Below are 18,035 nucleotides of genomic sequence, written 5' to 3'. Positions count from 1 at the left end.
CGCGATGGTTCTGTTGTAAGCTGAATTTAATTTGCATTGGTACAGTGAATATTTTAATTGCATTTTCCATGAATGTTTTGATCAGAATAAGTAAAGAGAGAAATGTATGAGTACCTTCAGTTTGGCTCAGCTGTTTGAAAATAAAATAACGTAGAAATTTACCAGTACACTCATTACATAATTTTCCAAAGGGGACGTTTCACCCCTTCAGATAAGAAAGACAACTATCCACAGCGAGGACAGACGCTTGTTACAAAACATGCTTCCCCTGTATTACTCCTCTCCATTCTGCACTTGCTTGCCCTGTGCGTAAATCACTTGATTGCTACACTCCATACTTCTGAACAGCCAAAAGTTGTAAGTCTTCAGGCTGTCAACACTTTGTGTCTGACCACAGTCGCTAATAATTACATTAACAATAATACTAATAATATTAATACTGCCCATAAAACCGTGGCAGCCCTTATGCAGTTACTGCTAAAAGTCTTCAAATACGTGTGAAATGCTATGGGACTTAAAACCTAAGGTCATCAGTCCATAATCTTACACACTACTTAACCTAAATTATCCTAAGGACAAAGACACACACCCATGCCAGAGGGAGGACTCAAACCTCCGCAGGGACCAGCCGCACAGTCCATGACTGCAGCGCCCGAGACCGATCGGCTAATCCCGTGCGGCTGCAGTTACTGCTCTCTCGTACTGTCAGTTAATTCACTTATCCGTCTCTAAGCAAGTAATGAACCAATTTCTGGACTACTGCAATTACTGTCTACAACTTAGAGAAGACATTATCTTAAGATATTTAACATCTCGTACGAATTTGTCTCAGTTTTGTCATCACCGATGTACAGGACTAAGCACAACATATGTATGTAATTGACAGACTATATGAGGATCCCTTAACCTCCACCGCATTAATGTTACTAATTGAGCGGAAGTAAGTACTGTTAACTTACATAATCAGTATTACTCTTACAAAATTGTAACAATAATAATGATCTTTTGAAAATAATTTAGTTTTGTGACTGAAGCAGAATCGAATCGCCTAGTTTTTACCCCTCAGAAAATTTCATTTTAGCCTCAGGGGGTAACAACGCCCTCGTTGGGGGCAACTGACCTACGCGCGCCTGTGTTACCTCTCAGGCGGTAGTAGTTTGGTGCCATTTTTCAGTTGGACAACGCTCATCCACACGCGGCATGTGTCTGTCGAAACGATCGACTGATGATGAGGTACTTCCATGGTCAGCAAGATGTCCTGTCTGTCAGCGACAGAATGTGCGCGGCCGGAGTGGCCGTGCGGTTCTAGGCGCTACAGTCTGGAGCCGAGCAACCGCTACGGTCGCAGGTTCGAATCCTGCCTCGGGCATGGATGTATGTGATGTCCTTAGGTTAGTTAGGTTTAATTAGTTCTAAGTTCTAGGCGACTGATGACCTCAGAAGTTAAGTCGCATAGTGCTCAGAGCCATTTGACAGAATGTGTGTGCAACCCGCTCGGACGTCAACTCTGCCATTATCCAGGATACAAGCATCAGTCACAAGAGTTGCGTGACGCAGGAGAGGATACAAGCACTTTGTGGCACCCTAACCCAACAAGTACATGTATCCATACCAAAGTCGGTGTCTTGTCATTTTGCCAACTACATTGTAAATTTGATTCGGTATCGTAATGGCTGAAATAACTTCACATTTCCTCTTAACTCATGCACTTGTGAAAAAACATTAACTTCAACATAAAGTGTGATATGAAACTGCAAGGCACGAAAAAATTCATTTCATGTGCCATTTAGTGTCTTAAAAATCGAATGAAAAGTATTACGCGGAGAAGAAACGCACGGATCGGAAAGCAGCTTTTTTTCCAATTATGTAAGGAACAAGAGAATTTCTACCGAATAACTAAACACACGAGTTGATAGAGCTTTGCTTCACCCACCGCATATTTTACAGAAGGAAAACCGGATAATTCGTGTGATGCCGATTTGGGTCTACCGTGAAGGCCACGCACACGGTAACGGTTACAGCCGCCAGTTTCGTGTAAAACCTGTGCGACCGGTGCTGTTACTTGAGACCTCCGGCGTCTGGTAATTCACTGGACAGAGCCGTCTGCTCGAGTCGGTTTCGGAGAGACAAGCTCTGGGTTTGCCGCTGAATACGCTTTGTACGGTGAGTGTAACGCCTTGAGCAGTGTTTTGTTTTCAAACTCGACGTGCTACGACAGCAGTTATAAATGCAGTGATAACAAGTTCGTACAAGTTGCGATTAGGTGCTCTTTAGATTGAAAGCGACTGAATCGCACAGTTAGAGTCAACTGATTAGCTATGAGTGATTATTCAACGTAGTCACTAATTATATATAAAGTTCTCCACGCGAGAGCGAATCCTGTGATCGCCTAGATACAAAATCACTCTGTTATTAGACGTTCAGTAGTGTAAAAGTTATTTAACGGCAAAAATAAGTTGCAGTAGTAATAGGCACTCCTGTTACGGATGTCGTGGTGTCAGAGGAAATACTGAAAGGTGGCTACACTGTGCCACAGCGCCAGAGATCGCGCTAGAGAGTATTGTTCCGCCGCCTCCACTGGCAGTGATTCTTGAGATGTCGTAGTAGGCAGTGCTTGGGGAGAGCTCGTGGTAGTCAGTGCTGAGATGTCGTAGTGAGGAGTGTTTGTTGAGATGAGCTAGTAGGCAGTGCTTGCTGAGATGTGATACTGAAAAGTTCTTGTTGAGATGTGGTAATAGCGAGTCGGTGTGGAGATATATTGTAATGATTAGAGTGATTTTGGTCAATATATGAAGGTAACGAAACTTGATTTATTTTTCATTATTTAATGTCGTAAATAATGCTTCATTACAGGTTCAGTCAACAAAGCATCTGGCTTGTGTTCTGGGATTAGAGTGTAATTCTGGTTCTCTTGAGTAATTATGGTATTTTTATTTCCTTTAATTAATTCAGTATAAATGATACTTAAAATTTCTTGTGTTGTTGAAGAAGAACCGTGCCAGATGCGTACGTTGAGTCATACTTCCACACACAGAACAGTTATACTTGTGCTTTGGTTTCGTAGGTTTTATAGTTGCTGGGGACTTAATTAATTAATTGTGTTAATGAAAATTTCCATTTCATTCTTTGTTGTTGTTCTTTGCAGTCAGATAGCGTAATAATACTAGTCAGGGCCAACCGTTACGAGACTTCGTAACCGAACAGACAGCTACTGAATCAAAAAATTAAAATTATTTGCATTGTATTTTAATTAAGCCCCCATGCACGTGGCGACCGCTGCTTCGGATCGTCCCTTGGAATCTTCTGATTGTAAAAATAGTAGACAGTAGTATTGTTGTAGTAATTTGTAGTTTAGCAATTGTAGTCTATTTTGCACGTGTAGATTTGGTAATTGTCATTCTTCTAATGGTATTTATTTATTTATTTATTTATTTTTTGCAAAATTTCATATCTGTTGTCTTGTCTATGGGTTTGACAATTAGTGCAATTATTTCAATTGTTCGATTAATCGTGTTTGAGGGAAACATTTCGTGTGAATGGTATTGTTGGAGATAAAGTGTCATTGTGTGTAATTTCATATAGTGACGAGTTTTGTATGTTTTGTAAATGATTACGCGGTCGATGAAAAAGGCAAAAATGATGGACAGTGAGAATGACGAAATTGTTGACATGGCGAACTCGCCAACACAGGACAACAGTATGATGAATAATGGAGTGGAAAACAATTTAATAAGTCGGGAAAATAGTCCGGAACCTTTTCAAAATTTTTCTCAATCAGGAAATTCACAGAATACGAGATTAATGATAGAAGAGTCTGAAATAGTATCGAACACAGATAGCTTACAGCTATGACGAAGGAAACTGGTTTTGCGGGAAATGTTAGGGGCGAAAGGAGTTTCGAATCAGTTACTATGGAGCAGTTGATGAGTGCTATATTAAAAATGGAAACACGGTTTGGATCTGAATTAAAAACACAGAGGGGAACAATGGAATCACTGGGATCACAAATAGGAACAATTAAAACAGAGATGGGAACTTTACGATCTGAATTAAAAACTGATATGGGAACAATGGAAACACGGTTTGGATCTGAATTAAAAACACAGATGGGAACAATGGAAACACGGTTAGACTCACGAATAGGGACATGTTTCAAAAACATGAAAGATGAATTAAAGAAAGAAATCAGAGAAGAAGTACAACCGATTTTGAATGCTCACAATAATAGATTAATTGCAGTAGAGATTAGACAAAGGGAACAGGATAGAGAACAGGAGGAAAGAGATCGTGTGATAGTACAAAAATTTTCAGAGTTAAATTTACAACGTGCACATGATAAGGAAGAAATATTTGAGAGAATCGAGGAATCCGTACCAAATGACAGAATAAATAATCTAACACAACAATATGAACAGTTAACTACCAAATGTGTCAATACTGAAACCCGAGTCGCGACACTTACGGAAGACGTAAGTAAACAGAAAGAAAAAATAGGTGACTTATCGGAAAGAGTTGAGGAGATTTCAGATAAATTGACAAGTCTTAGTTTAAATGGGGATAGAGATTCAGATGATACAGCTCCATTACCATTTGCAGAAACCGAAGAGTACCAGAACATAAGTAAGCATGTTGAAAATCAGGGAAAATTTAATGAACGCGTTAAAAGGGAAGTTGAGGCATTACGAAAGCAAGTCAAACAAATTGAAGGCGAAATCGTAGGAAAGGACAGCAAAAGAAATTTGGAATCACAGTTAGCGGAGGGGTTTGAAGAAAATAATTTGTTTCATTTACGGGATGCAACAAGGGAGCGCCAGGCGCGCGAACTTGACAATAATCAACATTGGGACTGGGACAGACGCGGTAGGTCTCTGTCGCCACGAGGTGAAAACTTTGACTATAAACACTTTTTGACTGTTCGGAAATTTAAGATCTTCCGCAATTCTAAGAATGACATACATCCATGTGCATGGTTGGATCAATTTATGTATGCACTCCCACCAAATTGGCCACTAAGTCACAAACTGGAATTTATGTGTGGATATTTAGAAAATGAACCGGCGACGCGGATGCGCGCACTCATTAGAGATTGTAATAATCTGAATGATTTTTATCATGCATTTCTATCGGCATATTGGTCCGAAAACACGCAAGTCAGAGTCAATCACAGTCTTATTATGCAGCGTAATTTCAAACAGTCTGAGTTCCGCACGCCAGCGGAATATTTTGAAGACATGATTCGAAAGAATCAGTTCCTTTCCAACCCTTATAGCCCGACTGAATTAATTCGCATTTGTTTAACTAAGCTGCCACAATCCATAAGACAAATTGCTTTAGCCGGAAGATGTAAAGACGACATTGAGACTTTTAAGACTTTGTTACAAGAACTTGAGTATGACAACGACGACGGGACTTCTTGTAACTTTTTCAGTAACAGTAATTACGATAGATTTTCAGAGAAAAGGGATAGTGATCGGAACGGGCGTTATATGGGTAATTTTGAGAATGACAGACGTAACAGACAGGACAATAGATACCAGCCTTATGACAATTACAGACGTTCTAACAGAAATTACACAGACAATTATAATAACGGTAATTCTTACCGGAATGATCAATCATACGGAAACAGTAATCGGTATCATCAAGACAGAAATTATCCATACAATAATAGAAATTCTTACTACAGAAATGACCAGGGTAGTAGATACAACAATAATTACAGAAGTGACAGTCGAAATTATACAAGAAGTAGTTATGTAAACAGACAGGAAAACAGAAATTTTAATAACAGACACAACCAAGAATTTGCATCTAACAGACAGGAAGGACCTAATTGGCATCATCCGCGTGACAGAAATTCAGAGAGACAAGTGGAAATAGTAGAAATTGATCCGCGAAATGTCGGGATTAATCAAAGACGTGACGCAAACAATCGACAATGACTAGCAGCTTCGGCTTCTGGCAGCAATATAGACGGGTCAGAAAGTAATGACACTACAACTTTACACTACGTACGCCTGGAAGATATGAGAGACATTTTGCTAGGCGAAAAGGAGAATAATGTAGACGCATTTTTACATCCTGTTATTGAACTATGTGTGGGTAAGAATAAGTTCACTGCAGTTCTAGATTCTGGGAGCCCATTGAACGTCATTAGTGAATCAGTTTTTCGTATATGTGAAAGAACTATTGCCTGTCCTGTGTTACCTATTTCTAAAACTACAATTCGAGGAGCGATTTCTGGAAAAGGTGTGGAAGTTAAACAACAGACCAACCTAAATTTCATTTGTCAAGGATACGAATTGTCTGCTAATTTTATTATTGTTCCATTACTCAGTACACAGATTATATTAGGTATGGAGTTTCTTAACACACATAAGGCAATTTTGAACTTTAAAGAAGGAAGTGTGAATTTGACTGTTGCTGGAATGCCGAAATGTCTGTAATTTTTCGAGTGTTTAGCAAGATCTGAATCAGATACAAAATGTTTAAGGTTTCTTACTTCTGATGTTTTCGTTGAGCATTATGACGACAGTGTGTTTATTCATGACAATGACAATAGATACAGAGATGCGATGGAGGATATAATTAGTAGCGAAGAATTAATTAATGAAAAGGTTAAAAAAGCTGAAGTGCCAGATGACGTTGCAAGAGAAGAGCTGCACCATATTTTGACTTCACATGCTACAGTGTTTAGTCATCACACAGGAACTATACAAGGCTTACAATATTTATTTAAAGTAAAAGAACACACACCATTTCGCGGGAAAACGTACGCTATTCCTTTGGCTTACAGAGACAAGGTTAAGAATGAACTTCAATACCTGTTAGATCAGGGCATTATTGAGCCAGCAGTCAGCCCTTATACCAGCCCATTACACGTTGTTCTTAAAAAGGATGGGTCAATTCGTTTGGTTCTGGATTCCAGACAGATAAATAATATTATTATTCCTGAAACTGACCGTCCACAAAATTTAGATGAACTTCTTCAACATTTCCATGGAATTAAAGTTTTATCCACGATTGATATGCGCGCAAGTTTTTGGCAAATAGAACTCCACCCTGATTGTAGAAAATATACTGCCTTTTTAGCCTTTGGTAACTGTTACCAGTTTCGGAAATTACCGTTTGGACTTACTGTATCTTCAGCAGCATTCATTCGTAGCTTAAATGAAATTTTACCTGTTTATCTTCGTGACAATATTACTTCATATGTTGACGATATTCTTATTGCTAAACGTTCTTGGAGTGAGCATAACAAAATTTTGGATTCATTATTACGTATTTTTGCACGAGTTGGCATGACAGTGAACTTGGAAAAATCTGAATTTGGTCGTTCTCAGGTGAAATTTCTCGGTCACATTATTTCTACAGAAGGTATTCTTCCTGATCCAGAAAAACTAGACGCTATTCGTAATTATGCTGTTCCTACCACAAAACGTGATGTTCGTAGTTTCCTTGGTGTCTGTAATTTTCTTAGACGCTTTGTTAGATTGGACAATTTGGCCACACCTCGTTTATGTGAACTATCTGGAAAGAATTCTAATTGGTGTTGGGATGAGGAAGCTCAATCAGAATTTGAACAACTTCGTGACGCTTTAGTTGCTGCTCCACTTCTTTCACATCCGGATTTATCTAAAGATTTTTGTTTGGCGACGGACTCATCATACAAAGGCCTAGGTGCACATTTATTTCAAGAGATAGAAGAAAACGGCGTTGTAGTACAGAAGACTATTGCATTTGGAAGTCGTGTTCTCTCTAAATCCGAAAAGAATTATTCGATTACGGAACTTGAAGCTTTGGCTGTTGTTTGGGCTTTCACAAAATTTCGCACATTTTTGTTTGGTAGACATACTAAGGTTTACACTGATCATCGAGCTTTGGAATTTCTTATGTCGACAAAATTAACTCATGGCAGATTGTCACGATGGGCGCTGTATCTACAGGAATTTGATTTTAGTATTGTTTACATACAGGGATCTTCAAATATTGTTGCTGATGCTTTATCACGTGCACCTATGGGTTTGAAACAAAGTGCTGAAGAGGACTGCAAAGAAAACCATTATTGTTTGATGTACATTCAAGGTGTTGCGTTTGAGAACTTTATTTCATCTTCGCTCCAGGACATCGCTAAGGAGCAAAATAAGGATCCAATCTGGAAGGACATTAAGGAGAAGTGGAGGAGAAAGGAAAGCGTAGCGATCAGACAGTATTATTTAGTTCGCAATGATATTCTTTTCAAACGAAAATCGGTCGACAATTCTGTTTGGTTAGTTTGTATTCCTGATGAGTGGGTCAATAAATTGATTTGGTACACACATTTTAGTTATGCGCACTTTGGTCCCAGAAAATGCTTTCATAAATTACGAGAAAATTGCTACTTCAGTAATATGGAAAAACGTATTCGATCTGTTCTTGCCAAATGCAAATTATGTCAAAAGGCTAAGCCGCCAACAATTTCTCACAGAGCACCGTTGTTTCCTACCATTCCAGCGAAATTAAAGGAGATGGCTGCAGTTGATTTGTTCGGTCCAGTGGTTCGATCTACTAATGGTTTTGCGTACATTTTTGTAGCAGTGGAATTGACATCAAAATATGTGTGTTTTACACCGTTACGCAAAGCAACAGCTCGTTCAGTATCTAATGCTTTCATCAAACATTTTCTTAAAGAAGTGGGTCATGTTGATAAGGTTATATCAGATAATGGATCACAGTTTCGCTCTAAAATTTGGCTTCGTACTCTACGGCGTCGTAAAATTAAACCAATCTTCATTTCACTTTTTCACCCTCAATCTAACGCTTCAGAAAGATGGATGAAGGAAATCAATAAATTGTGCCGTCTTTATTGTCATCAGAATCACAGAACTTGGGATCAGTATCTTCATATTTTTCAAAACATTCTGAATGAACTTCCTAATGACTCAACTTCTTTACAGCCTCTATTGATATTAAAAAATAAAGTACCAACAAATCGCATTTCTGAAATCGTTCCATTTCCGCCTTCACGGAAACTGCGGCATTCTGAAGTTGTCAACCTGGCTCTGCAAAATATTGCATCTGCGGCTGCTAGAAGAGAGAAATCAGCTAAACGTCCTGGTCGTTTAAAAATCTTGTCAGTTGGTCAGAAGGTGTTAATTAAGTCTCATCGTTTGTCTCATAAAGGAAAAGGCTTGTGTCGCAAATTTTTTCTGCTTTATAACGGTCCATATAGGATTCGCAAAATTATACATGATAATACTGTGGAAGTAGAAACTCTTAAATCTCGGCGCTCTAAGGGAATACATCATATATCGAACGTAAAAATTTTTGTGGAATGACATACTTTTGAGAAACCAACAGTTATACGTAAACAGGTGGAGAATGCAAGGATACCGCGCCGTGTTCCGGCGGCAGCAGATACTCAAAGCAACAGTGAAGTCTGCGCGCCGCAAAAGGCAGTCGTTGACCGCAAACAATTACTTCATACGTCACGCGCCTACAGCTGATCGAGCGCACAGTGTGAATGCACTGACAGCCGTAAACAAATACACAGTCTAATTTCTCCGACTAAATTCTGTATAAAGCTATGGTGACTTCATAAATTATGTTATTAACGTTCAGTATTTTTCAGGATATGGTTGTATAAAATATTTAAGACCTTCAGGTAAATTCTGTGCGTGTCCGACGTTAAGACGACTTGCTATGGAGAAAATTTCAGGAAGAATGTAATTTCAAAAAAAAAAAAAAAAAAAGTAATAAACTAAAAAAGGGTAACTATTAATTGAGTTTATTTTTCAGGTAACATAATTCCACTTAGGTACGTATTTTAGATGTAATTTGCTGCTCGAGATTACGTGACTCATACTTTGTGCTAAATTTCATGTTCTATGAATTTACTTGTGAAGCGGCGTGCTTGTGTACATATACTGATTTTGACAATTATTGATTAATGAACAGGGTTGTTATTTGTATATATTATGCATCGCTTGGCTGCAATGCTCTTTCACTGATGTCATATTTTTTTTTATTATGTGCCTGCTGTGCTTATTTATTTAAATTATAATTGTCACCTGATTAATTGTGCTGACTGTAATTAGGTATGTAGGTTACACTTTGTGATTTATCTACTTGCGCCTTCATGTTTACTTATTAAGCTTACGTATGAAAATTTATTTGCTTATGCTGATATGACAATAATGGCCTGTTTATTATGTAAGATACATATTTGCTGCTTTGCGTATGGATTGCGTATTAACACATTTCTGTTTTGTTGTCATAACTATTCTTTAATTTGCTATATATAGAAATGCTGATATGAGGTGTACGTACATGGAGTTTGGGCCACACTATGGTATTAATTATAGATTGTTCGCTTGACGGAGACTGGTTATAGGGATTGTGCTGCATCCACTTGTTGACATTCTGTTCTCTACTGGTATATTTACTCGCTATTGCATGTTTTGCTTACGCTCAGTGCCTGATATTTTTAAGATAAGAAAATGAACTGCTATAATGCTACGAACGACATTAGTACAAGAAATTTCATAGAAGTCACATGAGATGGAGGTTTTATGGAAGCTGTATAAATTTATGCTAATAGGAAGGAAGCTAACGACATGACATACCAACACTAGGTTAGACCATTGACAGTTATTACACTGCATTTTTCGTGAGTAATTGAAATAGGAAGTGACACGACACAAGAAATACTCCACATGTTTGCTTCTGTTTGCCATAATTCTTGAAGTGGTGTACACACTGTGAAATATTATGATCATTAACACTTCGTAATCGTACTTACTTACTGAAAGTTATTCAAACTAAAGGCTGTTAGAGGTCATGTATGCATTTCTTTTATTTAATGATGGACAAGGAACCAAAATGTATCTTATAATTTATAATGAGTAGAAAATTTGTGTCAGATGGATTACACAGAGGTGTGTGGACACTGTGTCTTCGGATTGTATGGGATGCTGAATTGAAGTTGCACTAGGATTTTGTCTGTACTTGTTCGCGGAGACTGACTACAGGAAAGAGTTGTTATGGAAGTGAAATGATATTGGTGCTGAGGTTTATATGTATCGACGTATTATTGAGGTATTGAGATTATGTGAAGTTGATGATTATTGGAGTTTCGTGGACAAGAGGTAAGGTAAATGAGGTATTATTGAAGTATTGAGATTATGTAATGCTGATGATTATTGGAGTTTGGTGGATAAGAGGTGAAGTAAGTGAGGAGCATATTTTTTTTGTTGGTCTATATGGAACAAGGAGGATGAAGATGGCAGACTAGAACACTCAAGTAGAAGGAAGATTGTCTACACACACACTTTGTTAAATCACTAAGCAGTATATACTTTTTTTGAAGAGAGGAAGTATTTGCATATCTTGGCTCACTGACAGTTGTTCAGCAACCGTACATTTTGATTTGGCTTGGTAAACATTGGTCTTGACATGATGACTATGACGTTGACTAACTATTATTGACTATTATAAATTGCTGCCACTACTACTTGATACACAGGATGAACATAAAATTTTGACAGAATTGCATTTACACAGTTAACACTATTCAACTACACAGTAGCACTAAATGTGGATGAAAGATGAGTGAGTGTGTTTTGTGTGTTTTCCTTTTATAATCCCAGAGAAGTGATCCCAACCTATCTCCTAAATATTATTTTACTTGTTGTTGTGGCTTGCACTGACACCCATAAATATTATAGGTTTACTGGTATTTGTGTATTGTAATAGTTAATAGGACAATTATCTGATATCATTTGTGTGTTTGTTATGATTTGTATGTTTAGTGTAAAAGCATTGTATGTGTATTCAAACTATTGTTCATGCCTGAACTGTCTGATTAGTGATGGTGCTGCACTTTTTCTACATGATTGGTGCCACTAGAACATGTTTAATTTCTGCTGATGAACAGTGTGATTAGTGAAAGTGAATATTATGGACTGCGGTCTGCACCTGTTCAACATTGCTGGTGCCACTAATGGACTGCTTCTACTGAAAAGATGTCACCTGTTGATATCTGCACCTGTTCAACATTGCTGGTGCCACTGATGGAACTGCTTATACTGAAATGGTGTTACTTGTTGATGTCTGCACCTGCTCAACATTGCTGGGTGCCACTGATGGACTGCTTCTACTGAAATGATGTCACTTGTTGGTGTCTGCACCTGTTTAACATTGCTGGGTGCCACTGATGGACTGCTTCTACTGAAAAGCTGTTACTTGTGGGTGTCTGCACCTGTTCAACATTGCTGGTGCCACTAATGGAACTGCTTATACTGAAATGGTGTTACTTGTTGGTGTCTGCACCTATTCAACATTACTGGGTGCCACTGATGGACTGTTTCTACTGAAAAAATGTCACTTGTTGGTTTTTGCACCTGTTGACCATTGCTGGGTGCTACTGCTGGAACTGTCAACTGCTTATTCTTGAGCTATGGAAAGCGTTTATGTGAATATTTGTATAAACTGATTTTTTGTGTATTACTGTTTGTGAAAAGTTATGAGACTCTTACCTGCACATATTCGTCATTGCTGACGCTATTAATTGAACTGTTTAACCACATAATACTTGTGTAAACTGTTATGTAAAGTCACATGTATGAAAGAATTTGTATTGCTTACTGTATTCTATATAATAGGTTATTGAAAGGTCAGTGCGAAGCCAAAATTTTATCTAGTTATATGATATTTACGCATTAATATTATCTTTTATTTTTGTCTGTATTTTTTTTGACGAATTTGGTGGTATTTTCACCACCAATGCTGGCAAAAATACCATCAAATTCTAGCCCGTGGAGGAAGGGCATATGAAAGGTGGCTACACTGAGCCACAGCGCCAGAGATCGCGCTAGAGAGTATTGTTCCGCCGCCTCCACTGGCAGTGATTCTTGAGATGTCGTAGTAGGCAGTGCTTGGGGAGAGCTCGTGGTAGTCAGTGCTGAGATGTCGTAGTGAGGAGTGTTTGTTGAGATGAGCTAGTAGGCAGTGCTTGCTGAGATGTGATACTGAAAAGTTCTTGTTGAGATGTGGTAATAGCGAGTCGGTGTGGAGATATATTGTAATGATTAGAGTGATTTTGGTCAATATATGAAGGTAACGAAACTTGATTTATTTTTCATTATTTAATGTCGTAAATAATGCTTCATTACAGGTTCAGTCAACAAAGCATCTGGCTTGTGTTCTGGGACTAGAGTGTAATTCTGGTTCTCTTGAGTAATTATGGTATTTTTATTTCCTTTAATTAATTCAGTATAAATGATACTTCCAACGGCCTTGCCACAGTGGATACACCGGTTCCCGTGAGATCACCGAAGTTAAGCGCTGTCGGGCGTGGCCGGCGCTTGGATGGGTCACCATCCCGCCGCCACGTGCTGTTGCCATTTTTCGGGGTGCACTCAGCCTCGTGATGCCAATTGAGGAGCTACTCGACCGAATAGTAGCGGCTCCGGTCAAAGAAAACCGTCATAAACGACCGGGAGAGCGGTGTGCTGACCCCATGCCCCTCCTATCCGCATCCTCATCTGAGGATGATACGGCGGTCGGATGGTCCCGATGGGTCGCTTGCGGCCTGTAGACGGAGTTAGTGATAAATGATACTTAAAATTTCTTGTGTTGTTGAAGAAGAACCGTGCCAGATGCGTACGTTGAGTCATACTTCCACACACAGAACAGTTATACTTGTGCTTTGGTTTCGTAGGTTTTATAGTTGCTGGGGACTTAATTAATTAATTGTGTTAATGAAAATTTCCATTTCATTCTTTGTTGTTGTTCTTTGCAGTCAGATAGCGTAATAATACTAGTCAGGGCCAACCGTTACGAGACTTCGTAACCGAACAGACAGCTACTGAATCAAAAAATTAAAATTATTTGCATTCTATTTTAATTAAGCCCCCATGCAATACTTGTAAAAAAATGTTGCGACGTGTAAAGGATCAGAAGAGATAACGCCAACATAACTGAAACACACGAATATGTAGTTAGTTACAATTTCTAAAATTACTGCCTGCTGATGTTACGAATCAATGCGTTTTGCGAATACATAATCGCTCATTAATTTGCACTTCATTCGAACCCTTTTGCTGTAGGTATTTAAAATTTGGTAGTTATTAATAAAACATAGCTACACTATATGATCAAAAGTATCCGGACACCTGGCTGAAAATGACTTACAAGTTCGTGGCACCCTCCATCGGTAATGCTGGAACTCAATGTGGTGTTGGCCCACCGTTAGACTTGATGACAGCTTCCACTCTCGCAGGCATACGTTCAATCAGGTGCTGGAAGATTTCTTAGGGAGTGGCAGCCCATTCTTCACGGAGCGCTGCACTGAGAAGAGGTACCGATATCGGTCAGTGAGGCCTGGCACGAATTCGGCGTTACAAAACATCCCAAACGTGTTCTACAGGATTCAGGTCAGGACTCTGTGCAGGCCAGTCGATTACAGGGATTTAATTGTCGAGTAACCACTGCGCCACAGACCGTGCATTATGAACAGGTGATCGATCGTGTTGAAAGATGCAATCGCCATTCCCGAATTGCTCTTCAGCAGTGGGACGCAAGAAGGTGGTTCTTAAAACATCAGTGTAGGCCTGTGCTGAGATAGTGAAACGCATAACAACAGGGAATGCAAGTCCATCCATGAGAAGCACTACCACTATAACACCACCGCCTCCCAGTTTTACTGTTGGCACTACACACACTGGCAGATGACGTTCACCGGGCATTCGCCATACCTACACCCTCCCATCGGATCGCCAAATTGTGTGCCGTGATTCGTCACTCAACACAACATTTTTCCACTGTTCAGTCGTCCAATGTTTACGCTTCTTACACCAAGCGAGGCGTCGTTTGGCATTAACCGGCGTGATGTGTGGCTTATGAGCAAGCCACTCGACCATGAAATCCAAGTTTTCTCACCTCCCGCCTAACTTTCATAGTACTTGGTGCGGAACCTGCTCCAGTTTAGAATTCTTGTGAGATGGTCTGGATAAAAGTCTGCCTATTACACATTACGACTCTCTTCAACTGTCGGCGGTCTCTGTCAGTCAACAGACGAAGTCGGCCTGTATGCTTTTGTGCTGTACGTGTCCCTTCACGTTTCCACTTCACTATCACATCGGAAACAGTGGACCTAGGGATGTTTAGGAGAGTGGAAATGTCGCGTACAGACGTATGACACAAGTGACGCCCAGTCACCTCACCACGTTCGAAGTCCGTGAGTTCCGCGGAGCGCCCCATTCTGCTCTGTCAAATGACTAGTGATGTCACTGATATGGAGTACCTGGCAGTAGGTGGCAGCACAATGCACCTAGCTTGAAAAACGTATGTTTTTTCGGTGTCCGGATACTTCTGATCACAAAGTGTAAGTACGCATCAGCTCGCTTTCATTCAGCTTGTATGACACAAGGCTCTATTAATTGAATCCAGAATTAGAGGACCTACCTTAGTAAAGCAAGCTAAAACCAGAGTCTGCCCGAACACGTCTCGGAAGACCCAACGGGACTGACCGACCGCCTTGCCTCAAGATGAACATCACTGGATGCTCATACTGGGGGGGGGGGGGGGGAGGTCACAATTCCGCTCTACCGGCTGTAGTCAGTTTCGTGACTGGAGCCTCTACTTCTGAGTCAAGTAGCTCCTCAATTTGCCTCACAAGGGTTAACTTCACCCCGCCTGCCAATAGCGCTCGACAGACCGGGCGGTCACCCAACCAAGTTTTAGCCAAGCCCTACAGTGTTTAACTTTGGGAATCGCACGGGAACCGGTGTTACCACAGCTACAAGGTCGTTGGCTTCCATTGCAAATTATTATCTCTGTTTGCAGTACACACGTTTCCAACGGCAGTACACTGATATTATTCATTCTCTTTAAAGTACTGATTTTTCATGGGAACTCGCAAAGCAACAATAAATTATTTATATGAAAGCGAGAAAAATGACTGACGCTGGATACACGTTCCCTGAAAGGGAAACCCTAACGCTCCGTTGACTGACTCTCGACAACAAAGCATTCATGTGTTGCTCTGTGCCGCCAGCGGTGGCCGAGCGGTTGTAGGCGCTTCAGTCCGGAACCGCGCGACTGCTACGGTCGCAGGTTCGAATCCTGCCTCGGGCATGGATGTGTGTGATGTCCTTAGGTTAGTTAGGTTTAAGTAGTTCTAAGTTCTAGGGGACTGATGTCCTCAGATGTTAAGTCCCATAGTGCTCAGAGCCATTTGAACCATTTTTTGTTGCTATGTACTTGCTTAGACGACTTTTAAGGTGGCATTTATCTGCTTATTAATTACAGGTTTTTATCAGCAACGTCTCAGACACAGGCATCCCTTACACTCATGACCAAAGTCTCGATTGACAATAAAACAGGAGTAAACATTTTATGCCGGCCGGAGTGGCCGTGCGGTTCTAGGCGCTACAGTCTGGAACCGTGCGACCGCTACGGTCGCAGGTTCGAATCCTGCCTCGGGCGTGGATGTGTGTGATGTCCTTAGGTTAGTTAGGTTTAATTAGTTCTAAGTTCTAGGTGACTGATGACCTCAGAAGTTAAGTCACATAAAAAAAAAAAATTATGGAAGCGTATGTCGCACTGCCTCGGGAGATGCATTCATTCCTCATACCAACAACTTGCAAGTTTCCTCTTACTTTTACATTACAAGACGGATTAAAAACCAAGAAGTCTGTCGTATATCCCGCTTTTTCTTTTGTTTAGCGCCAAGAACAGTTTCAGCTTCAGCGGAATAGCCCATTGTTTTACTAACCGCCATATCCTACAATTTCGCCAGATTGTCCAGACTGCTAGGCGTACAATTCTGAGAATGAGCGTGTGATAAGTATACAGGTCTTATATAGTCACCGTGAAGATAGCTCACCAAGTACGACTGTAGATCCTAAACATTGTCCAAAATTATAATTCGTCCTCAAAGTTTCTTCTTCTTCAATTGGAAACCCGTTAATGCATGTTGGGGTAGAACATCGCATTTTACCCTGGTCCATCGCCATTCATAATAGTTCGTTTGTGGCGTTTACCTTAGCTTGTGGTGATATCTCTCCATCACCAATGACATAATGAATGCTGTATAGTAAGTACTCTTAAATTCTATAGCGCACTTGTTGCGACATTGGAACAGAACATTTTTTGTGGACTAAGTGACAGCGTGGAATTGTATTGAAGGTGCCATTTGGAGGAAGTCTTCCTGAATACTACCGTTCTTACTTACAATCAACAATTTTGTTTTTATTCTGTCGATCTGTTGTTTATCCGGCAATCTGGCTTTTCTAGCAGCTCTCGCGTGATTCTCGAACGCATTCGAACGGCTCTACAACCACGATAATGTCGTCAACATATCTGCAGCGATCCTTTTTTTCTGTTGTGCATCCTGGGCGGAAAGAATTAATCTGACGGATGCCTCTCACATAGTTTGCGAAAATGACAGATTCATACCAATACCAGAAGACCTCCAAATCCATATTTAACAATTGGATGCCGCTTTTTCCAAACTTAGCCCTCTTACAATAAATCCAAGCCAGAAAGAACGTGTATCGAAGAACCAATATGCAGATATGAATGTGACGCGTTCATGAAACTGCCCTGTAGTAAAATGAAACGCCCTATGGCGTTATTGGCTGGAAGACCCCTTCTGGTGTAGTTCCACTGCTTGGTGCAAGTCTTTCAATGAGAAGCCATTTTGGTAGCTTGCACTTTGATGAGCACAACACAAGCAACCACTACACGAGGAAAGAAAATCTGCGACTCAGCCGAGAATCGAACACGTAATCCGATGATCTAGAAGTGGTGATGGTAACCACGTTTTTTTTCACGAAATGGAGAAAACCAGTCGTCCAGGAGTTTGGTTACTAGGTGGGCAGAGGTGGAAAACGCGAGGCTTGGCCACCGTGTCCCCATCACCACCAACGAGCCGCGTTGATGAAGTTTGAAATAAGTCTGCCTCAGTAGATACGTGGTCGGAGTGACAATTTGCTAAGCGAAGGGTCCCACGTTCGATTTCCGGCCGGATCGGAGATTTTCTCCACTCGGGG

The 18,035-nt window shown here is 40.2% G+C and overlaps 1 protein-coding gene across 1 annotated transcript in view; it reads left to right on the top strand.

Annotated features, from left to right (window-relative positions):
* The first annotated feature begins 2,050 nt into the window (after nt 1-2,050).
* Nucleotides 2,051-18,035, top strand: part of LOC126259252 (clavesin-1-like) — a 261,047-nt gene continuing 245,062 nt past the window's right edge. Inside the window, exon 1 of the mRNA XM_049955881.1 lies at nt 2,051-2,163. The gene's annotated coding sequence lies outside the window, so the exon portion shown is untranslated. The remainder of the gene's footprint in view (nt 2,164-18,035) is intronic.

This window comes from Schistocerca nitens, chromosome 5, assembly GCF_023898315.1.
Source record: "Schistocerca nitens isolate TAMUIC-IGC-003100 chromosome 5, iqSchNite1.1, whole genome shotgun sequence".
NCBI classification, from domain to species: Eukaryota; Metazoa; Arthropoda; class Insecta; order Orthoptera; family Acrididae; genus Schistocerca; species Schistocerca nitens.
This window is presented reverse-complemented; position numbering and strand designations above follow the sequence as displayed.